This window comes from Centruroides sculpturatus, unplaced genomic scaffold, assembly GCF_000671375.1.
Source record: "Centruroides sculpturatus isolate CEXI.00-Female unplaced genomic scaffold, Cexi_2.0 scaffold369, whole genome shotgun sequence".
NCBI lineage: Eukaryota > Metazoa > Arthropoda > Arachnida > Scorpiones > Buthidae > Centruroides > Centruroides sculpturatus.
Window position 1 is genome coordinate 351742 of NW_019384649.1, and position 26034 is coordinate 377775.

The 26034-nt window shown below is 29.8% G+C and overlaps 1 protein-coding gene across 3 annotated transcripts in view; it reads left to right on the forward strand.

The window, feature by feature from the left end:
- The window catches only part of LOC111626251 (patched domain-containing protein 3-like), a 72434-nt gene that overhangs the window by 30941 nt on the left and 15459 nt on the right, over positions 1-26034 (forward strand). Inside the window, exons 3-4 of one of the 3 annotated variants that reach the window (XM_023369564.1) lie at positions 6476-6586; positions 6656-6831. The gene's annotated coding sequence lies outside the window, so the exon portion shown is untranslated. Of the gene's footprint in view, positions 1-6393; positions 6587-6655; positions 6832-12291; positions 12503-26034 lie in introns of those variants that run through there. The other 2 variants (XM_023369563.1, XM_023369561.1) reach the window with 2 other exon arrangements.

Genomic DNA, 26034 nt, shown 5'->3' on the forward strand with positions numbered 1-26034 from the left:
CAGTGGCGGCCTTAGGGGGTGGCGAGCAGGGCAATCGCCCGGGGCCTCGCTCTTGGAGGGGCCTCGCGCAACAACCAAGTAGAAAAAAGTTGATATTTAAAACTTTTTATTTTATCCTTGGCTATTAGTTATAACAATAAAATAAATTTAATTTATAGTACAGTATATATTAATATTAATAAGTGCCTACTATTTCAATTCACATACTTTGCACAAAGGACAAGGGCCTCGCAAAGATCTGCCGCCCAGAGCCTCGCAATGGATAAGGCCGCCGCTGATAGTATCAATCCCCCCTATTACACAAATCTCCCTGAAAAATTTCAGAAATTTTCGACAAAAAGTACAAGCATTATAAAGCTTCAAAGAGGATGAACAAAATCCTGCCATTCCCGCTCACATACTAACATCCATACATACAGTAAAAATCTCTGAATGTTTTTGAATTTCTCGACGTTTCAAGGTGACCTAAATCTCCAAAAATGTAAAAACCTTTGAGTCATTTTTTGACCGATTGCCATACTTTCTCTCTGTTATATATAACAGAGCCGAAAAATAAAAATATTAGATAACAAAATGCTTAAATTAATTGCTTAACTATTGTAAATAATAAAATTTAACTAAACATAATGATTGCTTTTCTTAATACACAAGAAATTCAACTGAATGAATAAATTTTTAACAAGTATTTTTTAAACTTCAGTTTGCCCCAATGACTGGTTCCCTATGATAAGATCTGGTTTAAAATAATGGCAAAACCTGAGATAACATTAGTAATATCGCGAAAAATACGTATAAAACTTAGAGTAATTTTTTCTCGTTTTTTAAATCGAGATATAAGCATTAAAATTTTTAAAATTACATATGAAATATAACCTGTATATATGTATATGTGACATTATAGTATAACATTTTATTAAAATATATATATATACAGTGAAAACTGCTTAGGCGACCACCTGCATTTGACGGGCACCTGTCAAAACGGGCAAAAATTTCTGGCACGGAATAGTTTATCCATAGAGTCTTCGTATAAGTTACCTGTATTAAACGACCACCTGTGTAACGCGACCGCGGGCATCGATTTTTGGTCCGAAAGAACATACAACACCTGTAATAAGCGACCACTTTCGCGAATGTATCTAGTCTAAACTATTGTAAGAATCCATCTCAACAACGTTTCCAGTTCCTAATATAATGAATTAGTCTAAACTCTCGTTCGAACCCATCCCGGGCACTTCTCCCACCCTTGAAATTAGGTGCAGGTGTTAATAAATTACTCTAGCAACAGAGGAAATTCATTTCAGTTTGTTGGAAAATGTCCGAAATGCAAAGTGCTGTCGTTAGAAGATCGTATTAAAGTTATCACAACAGCAATTAGCGGCGAAGTTTAACTGTGGGAAAACAAAATTTATTTTACCCTAGACCTACAGTATTTTCCTTGGGGGTGTAAAATATTGTACACGATACAATTAATCGGCTGATCTCATCGTTTGATAAAATCTATTTTTATTTATTTATTTTGAAGCTCATATACAGTACACGTGCGATAAATAGTTTCTGTATCAACCTACCTTATTTCCACGATATTTTTAGAAAAATAATATCCAAGTAATTTTCGCAGGCAAAATATTCAAAAAACAATAAACGCATTAATGCAAAAATCAGTTTTACTTCCTTTTTCGATTCCGCGATTGTAATGAAATCGTATAATGAGAAAAAATAATAAAATCGTTTTATTATTAATTAATAATTTTTCTTATTGTACTTAATTAATTAAGAAAATATTAAATATTAAAAAATACAGTATTTTTAAAGTTAAAATAAGATTAAACTAACGAAAACCAAAAGCAAAGTGATGGAGAGATAGGACGCGCTTGTATATTGATGACGTAATACACGTAACTGAGGAGCGAACGAAAAGAACCGAGTCGAATTAATTAAGTCGGAAAAAAGAAAGTGTGCATTATAATCGAGAAAATGCGAGTATTGTATTAATCTTTAAAATATTGGTGTTAAATCTGTCTTATAATATCATGACGACTACTGTAAATCGGGTTATCCGATAAGAATAAAATACCAACATAGCCATATCGTTGAAAAAATTCGCTTATTTTTGCTCACCTCGAGTTTTGCTTAGTAGAAATGGCTAAAAAGTGCGCAAAATACGTACGGAAATACGGTATTACAGCACCACCTGTATTGAACGACCACCTGTCTAAAAGACCACTTTTTGAAGGAACCGTGGGTGGTCGCCATAGACAGGTTTTACTGTATATATTTTATCATTATACTTGTTAAATAATGACAAAACTATAATTAATATAATTGTTCTCTGGTCCAAAATTTATGACAATGTTAAATCTCTCGGAAAAAAGTTATCGTAATTATTAATAAAATTACTTACTAACCAGCAGTTTCACTTGATCAAAGACACGATTTTGAAGTATTGTTTTATATATATCAGTAATATTTTGGCATTTTGGTAAATACCAAAAAAATAGTTTTCCTCTATTATATTTAACAATAGAGTAGAAAGAAATATATTATTTAATATAATTGTTAAAAAGGCTTATTACTAATCGTTTATATTAAATTATAAGTTTATGTATTTTTTATATTCTATAAACTTTTCTATTCATATTTTTCCTCCTTATTTTATGTTTTCCACAATTCTATTCCCATTGAATTCTTTTCATTTTAAAATGAAAACTTATTAAATCATATCATACTATTATTTCTATTAGAAATATTTAGCAAATTTTATAAAAATAAATATTAAATTAATGAATAGTAGCAAATATTCAAATAATAAATTAATAGTAAACAGTCTTAAATAAAATGATGATTTAGTAGATTATTATTTTAAATAATAAAATAAACGAGCAATTATTTATTGTGGCATCATTTATAATTTTTAATTATATTTTTAAATTTATTTCATTTAAAATATATGCTCTCCACCTCAAATTAGTACTGTAGTGTCTTGCCCCTGTACTGTACATTATACTTTTCTGTTAGCAATGGAGTCGTGCCGGTCATATATATAACTCCTTTTAGAAGAAAATTTTTAAATTGAAATAATGTGACTTTCGATGCAAATCGGAAATTTGCATACAGTTAATCGGGGTCTCCTGCCCTTAATATTTCCAAATCTGGTCTTGAATTTTATATATCTAATACCGTTCTTGAGATTAAGAATGAAAAGATAGACAGACGGATGACAGTGGAAATTTATAGGTCTACAGTTTCTTCAAATTGCAGCCCAATATGTTCACATTTTCGTTACTATGATTCTGTATAGTTTTGTAATGCATTATTCGTAATGAGTAATGTGTAATGCGTAAAAGAATTTTTATATAAACGTACAAAATAAATATTATTCAAAATAAAGATCTTATAATACTTACAGCATATTAAAAATTCTTATTTTATATATTATTTAGAATTTGTAAAGCTCTTTAGGAAGCCACTATAACAAATATATAATTAATTTAATATCTAAGTTCATATAAACTTAGTGTATTCATTAATTATTGTACATAGAATCTACCTTCTAGGCTATCAGAATTGAAATAAACTTTTATATATTTATAACAATGTTTCACATTTTTTAAAATTAATACAGTTTATTTATTATAATTTTAATTCTATTTTTGCTTCAAACATTAATTTTATTATAGAAAATGCTAAGTTAAGTTTTTTAGTTTTTATGAGATGTGGCCTTTTTTCTGGATGAATAACGTTCACAGGAAGTGAACTTTGTAGACTTCCGGCGGGCTGCATACGTATTTTTCTTACGGAGTTGCAGGCATTAAGCCCGCAAAGTACCAACATATTCCATAATTTTCAATGCAGTACGTACAAAAATAACATATGCTAATGATATACAAACTAATAGTATACACTATTGCTTTTTCTCGTTTTTTTTACTGTCAAGTTTATTTTAAATGCTCTTCGTCACGAATATCAACTTAATTAGAGATGCATAATGACACGAAACAGAAAACAGGAAAGTAAAATTACGTTGCCAAAGCTACGGGGATTGTGGGGCGTGGGGTTGCTCGTGACTGTCAAGTTATTAGTTCAACAGGACAGAAAGATAAAAAAAAATCCAGCAACTAGTTCCTTAACATTCCCGGCTAACATTTAGTGGCGTCGTCTTTTATCATATTTTATTTTTAAAATTTTCATATTTTTAACTATTATAAAATGGCAAAAACGTTAATTTTGAGAGTAGGGATGAATTTTATAAAAAATTGTAAATACTAATAACGAACATAATCGTCATTAAATCCAAATACTACTAGAAATACACACGACCCCCATTATCTTCCCACCCTTCCACTTTTAACCACGAAAATTTAATAGCACCAATCCCCCTAATAAACAAACCTTGCAAAATTTTAGAAATTTTCGACAAAAAGCACAGGAGTTATTAAGCTTCGAACAGGGTGAGCAAAATCGTCTCCCCCCACAAACACTAATGACCATAAATAGAGAAATTACCCCCTGAATTTTCTTGCATTTCTCAATGTTTCAAAATCCCTTGAGTTTAAAAATGTAAAAATCTGGGGGGTCGTTTTTTGACCGATTGCCATATTTTCTCTTTGTTTTATATAACAGAGCCGGGAAAGTAAAAAATAAACTTAAGTAAATGTAAAAAACTTTTTAAATATACGTACTTAATTTATAGCTATATAGTTTTTATAGTTATAAATTATAGCTATATTATTTTATTGTTATACTAGCTGTTATCCGCGACTTCGCCCGCGGAGGTTTTGCAAGCAAACCCCATTTATATTCAGTATTTCAACAACCATAGTAATTGTTATATAACACCTACCGCCGAGAATGATGAGAATTGCTGAGAATCAAACGAACTATTTTCAATTTGATCAATTTTCTGGAACTTTTACAATCGTTCTATAATCGAACCAATGTGCAATAACAAATTCGAATTTAAAACGGTTCGAACATTTGGTTAAAAAATCGAAATATATAAAAACATTTATAACAATGTCTGAAATGTTATTAATTTAATACACCTAAGTACTCGATGAAGACTAAATCCTCCTCCTCTCCCTCCGCGGGGAATTTCTAAAAATCCCTTCTTAGTGTGCATTCCCATGGCATACCCTACTAAAACACAAATAAAAACAAAAAATCGCATCTAAAGTAGTACAGTAGAAGCCGTTCTTCCGGTTAAGCCTTAATGCTCTCCCTCTCCCCCGCTTGGGAATTTCGAAAAATCTCCTCTTAGTGTGCATTTCCATGACGTACCGTAACTGTGTACCAAATTTCACCTCTTTAGGTTCAGTGGTTTGCTCTGGGTGATGATGAATCAGTGACTAAGTCAGTCAGTGACTAAGTCAGTCGGGACAAGTAATCTATATCTATATCTATACTCTATATTTAGACAACGTATTTTTCGTTTGCGACCACTAACCGTGAAAACTACTGAAACAATCGTTACCAAATTTTAACTGTAGCATCTTTATGACCCACGAAATGTTTACCACTAATCAAACCTGCAGATTTTTTGTTAAACATTCATATAAATTAAAAGATATCATCTAGGGTTAAGGCTTTTATGTCCAACAGATGGCGCTACGAGTATGACGCCCTAAGTTTGCTTTTCTGTGAGGATGAACTAAAGCAGATCATCTTCTATCTATCTATATAAATAAAAATGTAATGTTCGTTTGTTCCTACCAATTCCTTTGAAGTTTTCACACAATTCGAATACGCACGTGTTTTTATATAATATACATGTCTAAATTCCCCCACTGGGGGGAGATGAACACGATTAAGGTTTACCGTAAAAACTCTGCTTCTATTTCTACTATTTTAGATGCGGTTTTTTGCGTTTTTGATTGCGTTTTAATAGGGTATGTCAACAGAATATACACTAAAAAGGGATTTTTCAATATTCCCCCCGTGGGGGAGAGAGACAGAATTAAGGCTTACCTTGAAGAACTTGGCTTCTATTATACTATTTTAGATGCGGGTTTTTGCGTTTTTGATTGCGTTTTAATAAATAGGGTACGTCAAGAGAATGTACACTAAGAAGAAATTTTTCGAAAAATCCCCCCCCACACGGGGAAGTGTTATACATTTATAATAGATACATTTTGAGCCACAACAACGCGTGGCAGGGTCTGCTAGTTTTATATATTTAGATAGCTATATAACAATAAAATAATATAATGATAAATTGTACAGCGAATCATTTTATTATTTTATTGTTTTTACGGTGAATCAGTTTATTATTTTACTGTTTTAACAATAAAAATCAGTTTATTATTTTATTATATCATTTTAACAATGTCTATTATTACGTATACCGTTTGTTTTACTGTTTGTTTTAATTACACTGCTTAATCATCGAATCAGCACGTTTAATGTAAGTTTACAACATTTCCATTTATGTTATTTGCAGTATTTTAAAATCGTTAACATCCTATTAATATTGTAGCAAACACCTAGAATTTTGATCTGTAATCAAGGATTTGTCATCGATATTTTACCAAATGTCGTAATTTTATTTTATATTTTGTAAATGTGGTAGCATCAATTTCATAATTATGTAAGTTGAATTACAACCTTAAATTTTTATTGTCAACATAATCTAACTTGCATGTTTTTTTTCCTATAGTTATATTACAACAAGCTGATGCGGGACTTAGAGTCCGAAATGCATTCTTTTTGGAAAAATAAAGTAATTTTCTAAGGCTGGTCTTGTGTCCAGTGACGGTGTAATGAGTCTAGCAATAAAGAAAGACCAACATGGTGCTCACAAGTATATAATTTTACAAGACTAGACAAGAAGAAGTAAATACACTTTTATAAATAATATAAAATAGTAAATATACTTTTATAAATAATATCGATAACTACATACTTAGTCAGACTTTCCCAATTATTTGTACGGTGTTTTTGATTGGAATTAATTTGTTATTCTCTAATCACATATATTACAGACCAAAGCTTTTCACAAAATGCATACTGTGGTTACCACGGTATAAATTTTGTGAAAAGCCTTGCTGGAAATGCATAATATGGTTACAAATAAATACTTCAGTCTCTGAGTGGGTTCTCGATAGTCTGTGATAAGTCCTAAAAAGAACTGTTTATATTGCTCAGATAATTAATTGATAATATTAGGACAAAAAGCATAATATTAATTCAAATATAATAAGTTTATATTAGTATATAAATGAAGGAATTAGAATTTATATAATTACAGCTTACATATTTCGTATTAAATTTTCTTTCAATTTCAGGTAGTTATTTATTTCATTTTATTTTCTACATATGATCGAAATTTACGATAATATAAATATCTAATTGTCATTCAAATATAATTTATATTCTGTAGAGTTATGCAATGGAAACGTGCTTTGTTTTCATTTACAAGACTTGAATTAATTTCTCGGTTGCGACGGAATCATCTCTTCCTGTTATTTTAAAATATTCTCTCTTACATTGCTAGTAATCGTAATTTCGAAAAAATATTAAGATATATATTCTTTCTTTAACGAAATATCTATATACATAATTTATAAATTCTAATGCTCAATTAAAATTTACTACTTATCTAATAAAATATTCATTTAGGTTTAAGTAAAGAATCCAATTAATTATTATATTAATTTTCTTAGAACTATTTCATTGAGTGCATTATATTAATTGTATTTCATACAATTAATATAATGCACTAAAATATATACATTATATGGGCTGCGATTTTCAAATTGCAGACCCATACATTTATACTGTCGTCCGTATGTCTTTCGTTAATCTCGAGAACGAAGTTAGATAGATGAAAATCGAGATCAGATATAGAAAACTTATTTTTAAATAAAATAAAATATGATTAAAAATTTTAGCCAAGCATTCTGTCGATGTCGCAATAAGTAATTTTAAGTTAATTTTCAAATAATCGGAGTCGTTAAATATATTTTTCCTGAATGAATAAACAGTGTACATGTGTTTATTGCTTCTGGATAAATATACCTATAAAGATTCTCGGTATCTAGTATCTTATATGTATAATTATCTGTATGATATCTGTCTATATGTAGGCTATAGGCTATATGGTGCGTTGCATGAATATAAATTGACCTATGTTTTTTTTTATATATTATATTAAGACTGAATAATTAATACTTGTTAAGCTTGTAAAATTCAAATAAAATGATAATTATGGATGTTTTATATTATTTTTAGCACTTAGAGATAAGTATTTTAAAAAGAATTAATGAAAATGTACTTTTTAAACGTTGCATAAATATAAATTCACTTTATTTATAACTCCTGATTTCAATTATTTAACCCCAGTTTTTGACATCATTCATTACGTTCAAAAAGCTATTAAGTATTATTAGTTGCAATTTACATCGGTGATAAAGTTATTTTCTAAAAGTTGCAACAATTCCTCACAACTTTTCTTTTTCTGAGTTTCAAAAGAGACAGATAACAATTTTAAAGGCACGACGAATGACAAACAGAAATATAGCAAAGCAATTAAACCGAAGTCATGGTGTAATCAATAATTATTTGAAATTAGGAAATAATTATGGCAAAAATAAGCAGAAATAGTTCAATAATGGCAAATTTATGGGGCTATTTAAAATTTAAGAAGAAAAAAAAGTCTGTCCCTAAAGCAATTACAAGAGCACACGAAACCAGATTTTATAACAGAGAAAGTGACCCGCAAGGAAGAATAACAAACAGTGATATTTTGTGATAAGAAGAAATTTAATTTAGATGGTCCCAATAGATGGCAGTATTACCGGCATGATCTATGCGAAGATAAAAACATTTTTTTTGAAATATAACAAGGTGATGGGTCTGTTGTGATTTGGGCAGCAATCAGCTGGCAAAGTAAAAACCATTATTGCTTTTTGTCAAAGTTCAGATGAATGCCAAAGATTATCAGGAGTTACTGGAAAATCATCTAATTCTATTTCGAGAGACCATTCCAGCGAATTCCTGCTGGAATTCCCAAAATGTCTATAATGCCAACAGTACCTACAAAACAGTACTTCTGTGGTATACATAAACGTATGTATGAAACATAAAAAATCTGATCATATATTTGATTTTTATCATATAGATATGTTGATATATATTTACGGTGGCCATATATGGATTGATGTACGGAATTGATAAAAGAGACGATAGATTGACCATATTCAATCAATCATCTTTTTCCAAGCTCCGGTCTAGGGCAGGAATCTTTAGTGCGGCTCCCTTATACTTATGTAATGTTTAAATAAATTACGCACACGCTATTTACACGTACTTAATATTTTTCTAGGTTTGCTATTTTGCAGCGTAGTATACACACTGATTGTAAGCGCAACTTAATCTTGAACAGGAATCGAAAGCCAAGGATACGTTCTTAAAATATAAATCAAATTTTAAATAGCTAGTGTCTCAAGTACAAGTTTATAAACCTTCTACCAAAAGTAACGAAACAGTAACATTGGTAGGTATTTAGATAACAAATAAAAAAATCAATTTATAATTGAATCATTTTCTCCAATTTTTTTAGATAGCAATTTTTAGCCTTTCTTACGTACAGTACAGTACTTACCCAAACGTACGCATTTTTACCCAACATAACTATACTAATTTTTAGATTTTTCCTGGTGATTGGACGTGATGTGTTAGTTTTTTCCGTGTATTTTTAATAACTATGCTAATATTATTCTACTGATCTATGTGAAACATTGTTCAATTTAACGCTTGTCTATTTTTATTTTTTTATCTTTATTCCCATAAAAGGGTTTCGTGAATTCTATTTCCCCTCATCAATGTGGTACATGTATCCCTTTTCGAAAAATCCTTGTACTCGACTTTCACAAAAGTTTTAAGCCAATTTTTCTGCCTTTTAGCAGTTAACGAAACTTATTTACTGTTTTTTACCGATTTTTTAAAAACACGCTTTTTAAAAAAATTGTAAACGTGTTAAAAACTATTAAAGATCTTTCTTCATTTTTAATTCAATCATGATATATGTATGATGTTATCTTTCTTAGAAAATATTGATGATTTGTTCTCTTTTACTCATCTCTTTTATCCGACTGAATTTCCGATCTAGGACAGATGCGAAGATGATTTGAAAATTATTTCCATGGTCATTTAAAACAAATCACGTTTACTCGTAAAGTTAAAGTTTTATGTTTTAAATGGATTGATATTTTGAACATCTGTTTATACAAACTTGTTAAGAATCTAGGAAAAGGTCTTAGACTAATAAAATGATGATCTTTGACTGTTATTGGAACTTTTACGTTATCTCTGCTAGTTAAAAAGTTATAGCCTAACACAAATAACATGAAACCATTTTCAAGGTTGACAAAAAATTCTATTTAATTCTCCATGCAAGATTTCCTGTACAACTACATTAACAAAATTAATAGATCTTCAGTACTTTCGGAATGAAAACGGTGAAAGGTACTTTTATTATAACTTATAAAAGCGTTGCTATGAATTGAATGCACCGAACGATTGATTGATGAGTAATACCGTTACCGAAAAACCAATACTGGTTTTATAAATGACATCCCGACCATTTCCTAGTGAATTTTCTAGATTTCCAATATATTCTAGTGATTTCTCGACTGGATAACGTGTTTTTAGTATGGCAGCCTTATATAGTTTAGGGCTTCACAATAGCACATACATCAATATTTCTAGACTTTTGTGTGACGTATGTGTTATGATATCTATGCAAAAACACCTTACTATTCTCCATAAATACTACTTCGTGAACGAGTTCTGCGTATTTATTAAGTTTTTTCAATGTTTATATTTTGTATGTTGTGAGAATTTGAAACAGCTATCTATGACGTATGTGGTTTTGTTTTGTTTGTCAATGAATTTGGTGTCTGGTCTGTTGTAATGTATTGTTTTGTCTTTGATTTTGGCTCGATCGAAATATATTTTGTGTTGTTTTCTATGACTACCCGAGGTGTATATTTGTAGTATGGTAGCCCTCTTAGTGACCATAGGGCGGAAAGAGTTTTAAAAAACCATAGTACTATTCCGGAATGTGTATTAGTTTGTGTTTGTGTGCAAATTTTTGATATTTTGATATTTGCTGTTTGCTTATGCAGATGTAAGTAGTCATTATTATTATTATTATTATTATTATTATTATTATTATTATTATTAGGTTAACTACCATATTGTGTAAACAGAGAATATGTGTAATAGAAAACGATGTTCACAAAGACTTCAAGGCCTTCCCGCTAAAGAAAAAACTGTAATTAGAAACTGGTGAAAACCGGTTATTCGAGAATTTCCATCAGTAATTTATCGGTATCGATATTGACAATATCGTTAATTTCCAAACTCTAATAAGTACTGTAGTATTTTAATGTCGATTGTGTCCAGCGAATTGCTGACGCCGAAGTGACTTTATTTTCAAAACCTTTTTCTGCTCCGTGGGCACTAACGGGACCTTTATTCTATGTCCATCGCGGATTCGGACAGACCCACAATGAAAGATGATCTGGCCCTCGTATCGGACGATCCATGAAAAATGATATCGAGGTGACTGCGGAACATTAGGGAAAAGAAGAGATGAATCGTTATAAAACTCTAAGACTTTTTAAAATTGCTTAAAACGATAACATTTACTACAAAATGATTTGTTTCACTTATCTTTTATCATTTAATTTCAATGCAAGACAAACCATTTATATTAAAATGTAACTACAGTAATATAACAACAATTATTCTTAAAATGATTGCACGTTTTAGCTGTATAATATATGATATAAAAAATGTTCTTATATATGACTAAATTCATTAAGGTATAAAAAGTGACTTAAAAGTGATATAGGCCTACCAAATAAATGTTTCGTTTGTAATTTTTCCGAGGTAGTATTGGTCCCCTTTATCTCGGATAAACGAGATCTTACTGTATTTTTAATTCAAATTATATAACTTTCCGTAATTATATTTAATTTTTAATCGTTTAAATTGTGGGCAAGAAATCTTGTATAGGCCTAATGATATATTGAAAATTCAGACAAATTAATCAGGTTTTTTTAATATACTATATGTATATATATTGTGGCCTGAAATTTATTTATTTTAAGAGTTTTTAATTTAACTGTCATAATTTTCAATTATTTAATTATTATTTATTAAAAAGTGTAATATTTTCAGCCGGATTAAATGTGCGTTCATTTCAAATTAAACAAGTTTGTATTTTCACTTGAATTATGATGAAGGTAACAGTGGTCCAAGGTTATTATGTTCAAGCATTTTATAACTAGTTGAGCAAGTGTCTGTTACTTACGTGATTCGACAACACGCAATTGATTGGTTTGTCTTAATAATATATAGTTCTTGAGACCTATATTTTTAATAGTATTTGTATTTGGATAAATATGAATAGAAATTTGTGAACGAGGAGATATTTTTTCCGGTGTTATTAATACGAATACATTGAAGAAATATAGATTTTAAATTTTCTATTCCGGTATGGTATAGTTTGATTATTCGTTTTATTCATTATACATTATAATTTTTAATAATCTATCGATTAATTTATTATTCAATTAATCTTCTACATAATAATTATGTTAATAATGTAAATATTAGTTTTTTAATACGTGTCAATGTCATAGTTTTTAGGAATGTTTAAGTATTTATATTTTTACGATGGAATTTATTTTATTTAATATTACAAAACATGACGTTATTAGAATTTCCAGATTAGATTTCCTTGAAGGAGCTTAATTTAGCATATAAATGTAAGGAGATTAAAACTTTACAGAAAGTATGTTAAAAATTCCTTTTAATGAAGACTCTCTACTTAAATTAATTAGATAATAAGAATAAAACTCAGTTTATTGCTATTACACAATTGTTGTAATTACATAGAGAATGCATTTAAATAATGCATAAATTCAATTTCAATTGTTTGTGTTAATTTAAAATGTTTTAAAATAGCTTTAGACTTAATTAATAATTTATTGTTAATGACACAATTAGAATTATTTACTATTTCCTTTATTATTATCCTTTATTAATTATTTTGAATAACATATATTTTGTTGTTTTTGCACACTTTTGTACATATATTTATTAGTGATTAATTAATCAAATTATCCTTAATCATTTCTTAAAATAAGGCATACTTAAATCAATCTCTGTAAAAAAAATTCAAATAATTTGAATCAAATAAGACCATTCTTAATGAATATGAATGACGTTTCACTATAATTAACAAATATACATCTACTCTGATTGATAATTTACTCAGGAATAAATTATTAATTCGAATAATTATATGCTAATAATATTCATAATACCTTTGGAAAATTTCAGTGAATATAAAATTACTATTTTTCTTTAAAATTAATTTCAAAGAAATTATTATTAGCATTTTTGTAAATTATAAGTTCATTACAGTGATAAAAACTTTTAAAATTAAATAAAATTTCGAATTTTCTCAAGTTTTACTTAATGTTGTAAGTTATTTACAAGATTCTTATAATAAAAATGAAGATAAATAACTTTATTCTTAAGGGAATTTATAATTTAATAACTTTATAAAACACATTTAGTCATATATTCTTAAATTAATTGAAATTCAAAAATATTATTTTCAAATTTTATCTGAAGGTTAATACTATTCGTTCAGTATTTTTTCCATATTTGTAAAGCAAAATAATTTAAACGTCATAATTTATAACTTTAAGCTTAATTTTTTTTAAAATCAAGGTCTTATTTTTATTTTAAATTTTATTAACAAACTAGAAAATGTTTTAGCAGCATTAAATTCTAAGTTTTCCAAAACACTCTTTCATCCAAAATCCAAATATTTTTTAAAAATTCATAATTTTTATTCGAGGAAATAATAAGTAAATATTATTTGGAAGAAAGCCAACATGAATTGCATGAAAAATAATAATTATAAAATTTAATTGTAATTGAATTCAATGCTCGGTCTAAAGATATTCGGGCTGAAATATATATATATTTTTTAAATTCAGCAATAAATTCCTAAAACCTTCAACCTTCAAATGAAAATAGATGTTTTTATCGAGTTATTTCGTTGTATTATAATGACTTTAGTAAATATATGGAAGTATTGCCCAGAGTAAGAGTTGACAAAAAATAAAATGTAACCTAACCGGTTTACACGTGAAGTTAATGAGTTTATTTAAAATTTTCGCTTGTAAAATTTATATTGTACTCGACTAAAGTCGCTAAATCATAACAATCATGTAAACAGAAACCTGTAGTATTTATTGTTTAATTAAAGTGTTAATTATATTATTAACTCCATTGTTAATTTCTTGTAATCTTGCGAAAGAGAATAAGTAACGAAAAAAATTTGTATAGAAAATTAACCTAATTATATTTAAACTATCTGAGATTTGTTTATTATGAACTATACAGTATCAATTTTAACTGTGAACAAAACTTGTTTCAGCAATTTCATGTTTCAAAACTAATTATTTTGGCACTTTAAAACATTAAAAAATTAATTATATTTAATAACAATAGTCGAAACTTAATTTATACAGTTTTTACTTTGAAGGGACAGCCTTTATTATGTCATTAGTATTATTAAAATTAACTAATTTGATCTTGATTTTTTTATTATAAAATCGTTCTATGTTAGACTGACCTTTAATTTTATTACCTTAAGACCATAATTTATAAATATCCATTAACATACTTAATATTTTAATAGTATTTGTTGGGTATTTTAAAAATAGACAAGTAAGTTCATTTACATTATGTAGAGTTGTAAATTCTTATAAATGTAAGAGAAACTTTATTTACATACAATAGTTACGAATTTCTTAATTAACACTTACGTCATATAGTATTAATAATATTCAAAGGTATATTTTTATATTTAAAAATAATCGTTATGAGTAAACAGCTTAAGTCATCTGAAAGCAGTAACTAAAATAAAAAGAATTAAAATTTTTCCTTACTTAATTCCGCGAATGTTTATATCGTCGTAGAAATATAAATTATTATTAACAAACATTTTTAACATCTTATGTATAACAGACTGAAAAGTAAAATCTAATAATTTTACTTTTCAGTCTGCTATACATAAGATGGAAAAGTATGGCAATCCGGCTAAAAATAACCTCCCTCAAGTTGTCAAAATTTTTGGACTCAGGACACCTTGAAACGTCGAAAAATGCGAAAAAAATCGGGGGGTTTCTGTATGTATGGATGTTAGTGTGTGTGGGGGGCACAATTTTGTTTGCCCTATTTGAAGCTTAATAACTCCTGTGTTTTTTGTCGTTTCTGAAATTTTGCAGGGAGGTTTGTGTATTATGAAAGTGATGTTATTAAATTTTGATGATTAAAGGTCGATGGGGTGGGGAGATAAAGGGAGTCGTGTTTATTTCCAATCGTGTCGGACTTAATGACGATTTTACTTATTAGCGTTTACATTTTTTTTTTTTTTATAAAACCCATTCCTATCCTCAAAATTAAGTTTTTTGCCACTTTATAATAGTTAAAAATATAAAATGTTTTTTAAAAAATATGATAACAGATGGCGCCACCAAATGTTGCCGGGAAAGTTAAGCAACTCGTTGCTGGATTTTTTAATTATTACCATATTTCCTCAGTTATTTAGAAATTGTTTTAAAATGGTTTAATATCTTAAAGAATACTAATATGTTTCGTTATAGTATAGAATTATCACAAATTTATTTTTTATGGATAAATTTTTCTAATTAAAAAATCATGAAAGTCAGAATAACAAAGTTGCCTCAAGCAGATTTTTTAATGTATTATTTAAAACAAAGTAATAATACTGATAAGTGGCCAAAATATTTCTTTCATAAAGTTGGAATACAGCTACACTTCGTATCCGAAATTAATGCATTCATGAAAACAATGTGAATATCGGGATTTCGGATATCGAAAACTTTGTTTCATTACTTTTTGTGGGAAAAATTATAATTCGTTCTTCATCTATTCGAATAACCCCATCCAACTTCACCAAATGACACTAAAACATTGCAATATACCCCACTTGCCTGTCAACTTGCAATTTTAGCACAATATTAAACACTCTGCTGTCTAATTTTTTTAATCAAAAAACTTAATGAGATCATCATTAAATAATATGTTTGTAAGCAGTAACGTAACAAATAAGTTTCTAAAGTATCCATTATTAGCAATTGCGTATGAAATAGGCAATTGAAATAGGCTTTTTTTTCCTGTAGAAATCAATGAAAATGTTTTACTAACATACATATGTTTTAATAATATATTTTATTTTATGATTTTATATTAAAATGGTATTGTAGAAAAACTATGTTACATTTAACCTTCTATGAGTTAAATATGAATATTAAAAATATTTTTAAAGATGCTTTTATTGGTCGTATTTTTCGAGATGGGAATGGACAATCCCCACCACATACGCCACTATAGTGTATTTACAAACACATTATGATTAAATTCTATATTTGATTATATCTATCGGTTTTCAAGTGAAGTTGGAGGGGTGGAGCCACTCCTAAAACATCATTAAAATGCATTGTCACCAGACTTACGTCCTCGAAGTTTCAGCCTTCTGTCCTAATTTGAAGTGGATGACATTAATTAATATTGAAATATTTTATATTGTATTAATATTACTGATTCTCTTACTTGTTTATTTCTTAACGGTAAGCTAAAACTTGCCTTCTTCCGCGTTGCGTGTACTCACATGCGGAAATTACTTTACAATTAAAACGCGCGCCATCTGCCAACCGTAAATATAAACAGCTACTGTACATTATGTCAGTAGTCAAAACTGGCGCCGACCGGAATTTCTTTGTTATATCAATTAAACTTTCTAAGTTTGCTTACGATCTTGTCGCAAATAAAAAAAAAACACAAAAACGAAGAATCTGGATAGGAAAAATATTGTAAATCGTTGAAAGTTAGGAATATCGAAATTTCGTATCCAAAAGTACGACGGCAAAAGTGACGTCATTTTGCCGTTCCGTCGTCGGTTTCGGTCGTCCCTTTCCTCGTGTGAGTACCAGGCTTTACTTCTGCCGAAGATTTAGCTCTCTGTATCCTTTCTTCGCCATTTTAAAAGTTAATTGGGGTTTGGGGTCAGTGAGTAAGTTATTGAAAAAAGAAAGAAGCAGATGAATTTCAATTTAGAATTAAAAATTTAGAATTTCAATTTAGAAAAAATTTAGAATTACAGAAATTTAACAATCAGCAAAGAACACGCAAAGCTAGCTCACTTTACTAGAGAAAACCAAAATATAAAACACTCACAAGGAAAGGTGGAGAAGGAGGAGATAAGAAAAAGAGAAAGGAAGGATCCCTCTGTGCGGCGTACTTAACATTGCTATTCCCTCTATGTTTAATGTTGGCGTGCAGTTTTTAGGCTGCGAGGCTGTGGGTCTAAAAGAAAACCTGAGTTGTAGCTTACAATAATAAATAGATAAAGTTAATAAAAGTTAGATAAGAGTAAAGATTAAGGCTTAAAACTAGAGTGGAGGTTTAAATGTAATACTAAAATTAATGCAGAACCTAAGTTAGAACGCTATAGGAATAACATAACTGAAACAACCAGGAAAAAGAATTTATATAAACATAAAATGTCACGAACATACAAAAAGATTTTGTTTACGTTTTTTTCTTACGTTACGTTCTTTCCGTCGTTTCAGCCAGCGACAGTTCAAAAACAATTTTTATACACGGACCCACGGATCAGAGACTACGCCCGCGGCGGCCGGATGGCCGAGCTGTCAAGGTGGCAGCCTACAACTCTGGGGACCCGGGCTCGAATCCGAACGGGTCGAAAAATCCCCAGGAATTTTTCGGGGGGTGGTCCGTTCGGATATGTCGGGCCCCGTCCCTCACCACCCGGCAGCCCCATCGTGGGCCTGGCCGAACCCATAATGGGTTTGCAAAAAGAGGCCCTCTTAGTGCCCACAGGGCGGAAAGAGTTAAAAAAAAAAAAAAAAAGACTACGCCCGCGATAAAATACAAATTGGAAGCAGCGTCTTCTGATCATTTAGCCAAAGTCCTAATATAATACAATTAAGTAAAAAATTTTATAAACGAGAAACAGCTAAAAAATTATTGATTAAGTTATCAATCTAATCACATGCAAGTTATAAAAAAGAACATCGTACGTACAGTGTTGCAATCACAAAGGTAGTCATGCTGAAACTAGCTTGAGTACTGTCAATATTTATGATCTACAAATCAATGTATTAGTATCAGTTTAATTTTGATTGGCTGATGAGATGTGGAAAGATGCAGTTACCCCATGGGTGCATTTACCTCTTTTAATTTCTCATTTCATTCTTTATAAGTAAAATATTATTTATTTTTTTATAGTTTATATTATGATTTACAAGATTATTTACAGTACAGTAATTGCAAAAATAATATAAAATCATCATTTCATAAAATCACTAGAAAATACTGTATAAAATAAAAATTGAAATTTTAATTTTATATTAAAAAAGTATAAAATTTTATAAGAAAACTAGACGAGCAAAACAAATTTGTATACAAAATATATAGAATATTACATTCTTCTTATTCTGTATTTTTATATTCTACCTATTCTAGATACGTTATTTTATCTATGAAGTTTTTCGAACTCTTAATTAAATTGTAACAGAATTGTCTCAGTGCTACTAAAAGCAAATGCATGTCGGCACTGGCATCCAACCGATTTCGATGTTTATTTTTAATTATCAAAAGCACTGAGAATCCTTGCTCGCATAAATATGTGGTTAAAAATAAAGTTAGGTTCTGTAAAGCAATTTCTCGAATTTTAGGGAAAGCAATAGCTTTTCGGCTCCAAAAATCTTTAAGATTAATTCCTGTCTCAAATGTATCCTTGCAGTTACTATCATGTTGCATTTCAATTAACTCTTCTTGTATTTCATCCGGCATCTCAGAAATGTTGACTATGAAAGGATTGCAAATCAGTTTCCGAATACCTTTGTCCTTGCAGTCAGGAAAATAGCGATTGAATTCATTTTTCAAGCTTTGCAAATGGAATGGAATGTTGTTTTATATTTGTCCTTTAATCTCAGCAATCAATAATTGGGTTCAATGTATCAAACACTGAAAAATTCTCTTTTTCGACATTGCTGATCCATAGGTCGATTTTAGCGATAAACGCACTGATTTTATCTTCAAATGCAAATTTATTGCTAGTGACTTTCAATTTCATATTTTCTGACCGCGCACCATACCCCAGCCCAGTCCGCTATCGGCTCTTAACTCCTCCTGAGACATCTATGAGAATATCCCGAGAAATCCAACACCAGCTGTTCTCAAGGTCATCCAGCTGTAAACACAATGACTCATCAGTGTCTGTCAAATTTCGCAGAAAGACGAGACAATGGAAAATAAATTTTGAAGCTTTTTCTTCAAAATTAACGCATTTCTTTCGTTTTTTCAGTTTTAAGTATTTTTTATGTTTAATTATAATGTAATTAAAAATTGATCGGGAATTAAGCGAATTAAAGAAAATTGAAATTAAAAAAGACGTAAATTTTTAAAATATTCTACAATCAGTTTACAATATAACTGAAAGCTTTCATAAGCTATTTTATATGAAAATTTTCTTCTTGTAAATTAATTGTATTAATTATTGATGAATCGACATTATTTTGTAAGAATTTAAGATATTTTTAATGAATTTATTGAGAAAATATATTTTTCAGAAGTTTCTGAATTTTTGTTTAGAAAATTATTAACCAATTTTTTTTAACATAGTACCAAAAAAAGAAAAAAGTAATTATTCTTTATAAAATGCGTGCATTTTTAAAGTAATAAAGACTTTAAAAGATATATAATTTTAATGCTTTTAATAATGCGATTCATTTTTATTTCAAAAATAATTTTTAGTAATTTTGTATAATTTGGTAATTGTGTAATTTTTGGTCGTATTAAATACAGTCATACCCCGACTTACGCTACCCCGACTTACGCGAACCCGGAGTTACGCGATTTTCAAATCTCGTCGATTCATCTTTTGTTTGAGCGCCACGCAACTCTTGATTATTCACTCCCCCCACACTATTGTCCAGCTTACATGTTCGGACGTGTCGCGCGGAATCAACGCATAGCTACAATTTATTTTGTGAAATTTATTTCTGTTTGTTATATCTACGGAGACTTGAGAGACTCTATGTGGTGATTTCTTGTAACCGTGAACGAACCAAATGGCGAGATAAGATTAACGAGAACATTTATTAGCTTACATACATCCTACTTGGATTTTACACAAAGGCATCTGCAATCGTGAACAATTGACGAAAAAAGTATACATTTATCAGATAATAAACAAAGACTCATTTTGTAAACAATTTACCTTTTGTATATACAACTGACAAGATTACCTTTCAAATTATAAACAGACTCGATCCCAAGCGGTCTTTTGATCGTCGGACATACAAAAGAAATGAACAGATGGCGCCTAACTTAAGCGCGGTTTACAATAACGAATATGATTAATCTTAACACTCTACTATGTCATCCAAACGAAGTAGAACTGATTCTTCTGCATCAAACAAGAAAAGAAAAACTTTATCTTTGGAATGTAAAGTTAACATTATTAAAGACTTCGATACAAAAATGAAAATTTGTGAATTGGCAAAGAAGTTTGATCTACCGGAATCGACGGTCAGAACAATTATAAAAGGTAAAGAAAAAATTCTCGAAGCTGTGAAAAATGCTCAATCTTTAAATTCAAGCATCATTCGTAAACGTCACAGTATTATCGCTGAGATGGAAACAATGTTAAAATTATGGTGTGATAATCAAGTTAATGTGAAAAATTGTATAATAATATAATTTGTTATACGTATGTATTATCTAAGATTTTATTAAACATTTTTTTCTAAATTATTGTTTTCTTTAGTCTCCGGTCCCAATTAAAAATAATTTGTATGTATTTATATGCAAAATTATACCCCGACTTACGCGAATTCGACTTACGCGGTTATCGCTCGGTCCCACCTATCGCGTAAGTCCGGAGTATGACTGTATATTATTTTGTCATTTATTAGGGAGTGTGGCTTTGCAATTTGGAAAGAGACTCAATAGTTCCTTTTTCTAATTTAAATATATTTGGAAAAGTATTAATTTATATTTAGACGTCGGGTTATGTGTCAGTTTTATATACGTTTTGTAACTTATATACACTTCTTTTTGTTTGGATTCTAACCACAGTGCTCCTATCTATTGATTACCGCTAACTATTGATGGTAACCATGCCATAACTAAGGATTAAAATTAGTTTTGCCACTTGAACTAGACATTAAAATTAATGTTGCCAGACTGTTTGACATAATATTCATCATTTACTAATAATGAACAATTTATGCATTTATAGATTTCGTTATAATAAAACTATTCTTTCGTAACGGAAAGAACTTTTATTTCATTAAACCGACAGTTTTGTTATAATGATATTAGTTAAACTGAAGCTTTTTTCATTGAGTTGAATAGGAAACTGGCTGGGAATTCAAGATATATGCTTATATCGAAAATTTCGTTAAACTGACGTTTGTTATACCGATATTTTACTGTATTGCGTTTTATTTTTTCGTTCATATTTATTCAATGATTAGAAGCTTCTGAATTAAAAACTTATTCACAAGTTTTAATATAGCGTCTATATTATAGACTAATAATTAAATCAATGTTTATTAACTATTTTACAATCTTCTGACCTTTCAACTTTTTAATTTTTTCTCCAGTAATGTATTAGATGCAAATTGTAAAAGATTGCATCTAATATTTATTAATTTCTTATTGTGCTTCCGTTTTTTCTTTCAGCTGAAATATTCAGTTGCTTTACATCAGTTTCTTTAAAGATAAGTTCATTCTCTGTCATGTCTTTTGGAGAATAAACTTGTGTTTTATTTATTTGAAATTTAATCAATTAAAATAACATATCCGCATATAATTATATACTTATAACGAAAATATTTATCATCATTGTTTAATTTCCAAATTTTAACAATCATAATCCAAACTTTCTCAAGCAATCCTCCTGATTACCGGGCGGATAATTAAGGCAGTTAAGGAAGGCATCATGACCAGGCCATTAACTGGAGCAAATGGTTCCTGATAATGGCCGGGCAGCTGTTATATGCAAACGGTTCTTACTTTAAAAACCTAAAAACTAGAATATACTCTTAGACAAACAGAAAGATAATGTTTGATTAAATGGAAATAATACTTTTATGAGCACAATTATTCTTATTTATTTGCACAGAAATCTTTTGTGTATGAAGTTTTGTAAAGTAATTTATATATAGCATATACATAATCTGATGTAGATATTATAAAAATCGAAAACATTCTTCACCACATTTCTAGAAAGTTTTGAATCTCAGTACGCTGTGAACAATATTTCTCATCTATTTATAAAGAAGAATTATCACCAATTCTATCGATTGCGATCGGTGATATGTTTCGAATGCAAAAAAGCATTTGGCCCGCTGAAATCGATCATTAGCTTATGGAGATGCGTGGGAATCAACGCTTCTCCCGAACACTTTTCTCCCGAAGATTTTCTCGTCTTCCAAAGACGAGGGGAAAGATTGAACCTACTCTTTCCCTCCCCCCATTGCGGTCTTATCGGCTCATATCCAATCTCTTTACAAGCAGTCGTGAAAGTAATAAACAAAGATTGACAAAGGGTTGTAAAAAGGAAGAAAGTAACTAAACTCATAAAAGAAAGGAGAGAAAAACGGGGAGAGAGGGAGGAAAGTTGGAGATGGAGAGAATCAGAAGTGGGAGAAGGGTAAGAGTTAGTGAAGAGATTAGTGGTGGAGTTCGAAAGTAGGCAAGGAAGATTAAGAAGAATCTCGTTAACGGCATAGAATTGAGTTTCTACCGTACACGGTCAAGTGTAATTTATATTTGGTTTTTGCTAACATATTTGACTATTTCAATTTGGTACGATGAACCGACAGGAGGGAATCCGTGAATGCAGACTGGATTCTCTACAAGCAGATAATTGTCTTTTGACCGATCTTTTGTCTGTAATCTGGATTTAGTTATATCTAATATGGACGACTGGATGTTCTCGCGCTATACAATCGTACTAGAGAACGTTCTATATCTCGGAAAAGAGTTTTTCGAGATAAAAATGACGTTTTTGATGTTTTAAAAAGTGGTTACTTTATATTTCATTCGGAACGCTACTGACTACATTTTTTTTTATTGGTTCAATTACTTAATCATTGGATATGCTCTTAATCCTATCCGTTACTTCTAACCACCCGTCTTTCAAAGTAGTTTTCGAAATATTGCCCACTAAGGACAAAGCAGGTCCAGTCACCGCTGAAAAATGAAAAAGTTACCGTAAAGATTTACAAGGGAAATATTCGACCATTCTCCATACAATAACGTTTTTACTATTTACAATAAGATGTTTACTTTGTAAGTTTGCTTTTCGTTGGAAAATACTTGCAAACGGACAATAACGTTCAGAAAATTGACTTCTTTATTGAGGAAATTTTGAAGCTCGTCTCTCGTAAAAAAAGAAAACTGATAGATTGATGTAAACGGCGATTACGTATAAGAGAGACTTGTAAAATTAAATATTTTTAAAATACATTAATTTAATTTTATTTTTTTTAATAACAAAACGGTTTCCATTTTAAAAATATTCCTCGTATGTTGTTTAATGTTCAATATGAAAACAAGGATAACGGTTATCATCTACACAATCAATGAAATAACACTTTTGGTCCTTTTTACTGTATTAAGTTTCTAGCATGTGTAATACATTAGAATTTGTAACTTCAAAAATTTGATTGCTTTTAGTTAACTCCGCAAGCTTGATTGAATTTATGCTGTTTATTCCGTTAGTGTTTATTTGAAATTCAATTTGTTAAAAAAAAAAGAAAGAATTTGTTTTAATAAAAAAACAAAGACGAGAAAAAATAAATCAAGAAAGAGCCAGAAGGCATAACTGATCCTCTTCGACCTTTCCTTTATTTGTTCTCTATTTTTATAGTTCTTTGCTTTTTTCATTATGAATTCTTTCATATAAATTTCATAAAGAGTTAATTGACTTTAATAATTAATACACTGAAGTAACTAGAGTTTATGTACATCGAGATGATCCTTCTATTTCTTCTCTAAGCAGTTTACTATTTGAAGGATTTAATGTTTTAGGATAATTGGAGTCTTACTTGTTTTTAAATGTATTTAGTGTTCGTTCTCATGAAGACAGAGTTAGTACAAATATAAACAGATCTGTTTAAGAAACATAATGTTAGTAAATTAATTGTTTTGGTTCAGGGGCGCCGTTACATTGGGCACTTGAAGCACGTGTCCCCTCCCTTTGTCGTCGGATTGCCCTTTTCTTAATCCTTAAGGGCGCTGTAAGGTTTCATTTTATTGGACTTCGAACTCACATTTGAGTTATAATATGGCTTTATTTTCATCATTTTTAGTTGATACGTGACAACAGCACGTTTAGTGCATAAAGCCCCTCATCAGTCAACTAAAAAAATACAATTTTAAAAAATATAACATAAAATATCTTACAAAACAACGTTTCATTTTATTTTTAAATTAGCTATTCATTTTTTCACAGAAAACATTTTTCTGATGACAAAATTAAAATGAAACGAGCAATTATTTATTGTGACATCGTCACAATGCCGGGCTTCAATTTTTAATCATATTTTTAATTTTTTTAATTTAAAATAAATTTAAAAGTTAGTATTATAGTGTCTTGCCCTGTACATCATACTTTTCGAAAATTTTTAGCAATAGAGCCATGCCGTCATCTATCTAACTCCTTACAGGAGAAAACTTTTAAATTGAAATAACGTGACTTTCAGTTTTTACCAAAAGTTTGTGTATAGTTAGTCCGGGACTCCTGCCACTAAGCTATCCATATCTGGTCTCGGCTTTCATTTATCTAACTCTATTCTGGATAGTGTTACCACCCGTCCGGTTTTCGCCCGGACAGTCCGGGAATTGACTCACTGTGCGGGTGAACTATTAATTTTGTCCGGGAATTTCGTAGAAATTGTGAAATTACGATGAAACGAAGTTCTTGCAAATATTTTTACAAATTTATATTATTTTAACGGCGAAAGAACTCATACTCGCTGAAACTCATCTGCAATTCTGCTATGATAGTTTGTTTACGCCGACGTGTGGCGCGCAGCAACCTGTCGACTTTTTTTTATGTACGATCGTACACGTCTCAAATAGAGTTAAATTATCTGTACACTGTAAATGATTTGCATGCACGTTATTCTTCGCATTGTAAAATGACATTGCGCATGCGTCAGGAACTTAGTTCGAACAAACCTAACCTTCCGTCCGGGTCAGCGATTTTCAAAAGGTGGCAACACTAATTCTCGAGACTAACGAAGGGAGACAGACTGACAGACGGACGGCAGTGGGAAATTATAAGTCCACAGTTTTTTCAAATTGCAGCCTAAACATTTGTTATTAGCCAAAAATTTGTTCTAGAGATTCGTGATTGTTCGTTCGGTCAAGTACCAAGGTACCACTATATTTGATTAACGCGATTTTAATATACGCGGTAGCATCGAGGGATTGATTAACGCAGTTAATCAGGGAATACCCATTTATGTATATACTGTATATTTTATTAATGTACTGTACAGTGGTTTGAAAAATCTGGATAAGTTTAATTTTTCTTCTGATAAGGTGCAGGTACAGAAAGTTTTGTATTTAAAATCCAATATTTGTAATTTTAAGATACAATATTTAGATGAATATTATAAAAATTCATCTAAATATTCAATTCAGTCAAATATTCTAAAATTTGATTGAATTGATAGTATTATTTTCCCGGCTATTACAGGAAATCCTCGTTAGTTCGAAAATCAGGGGACGAAATATTCGCGACTTCGAATTATCCGAGATTTACATATTTCTGTATAATATGCCAAATGCCGCGTAACTTATGTAATTTATTAAGCAAACGGGACAGGCTACGTATACAGAACGCTATTTCCGTTAATTAATAATTAATAATAA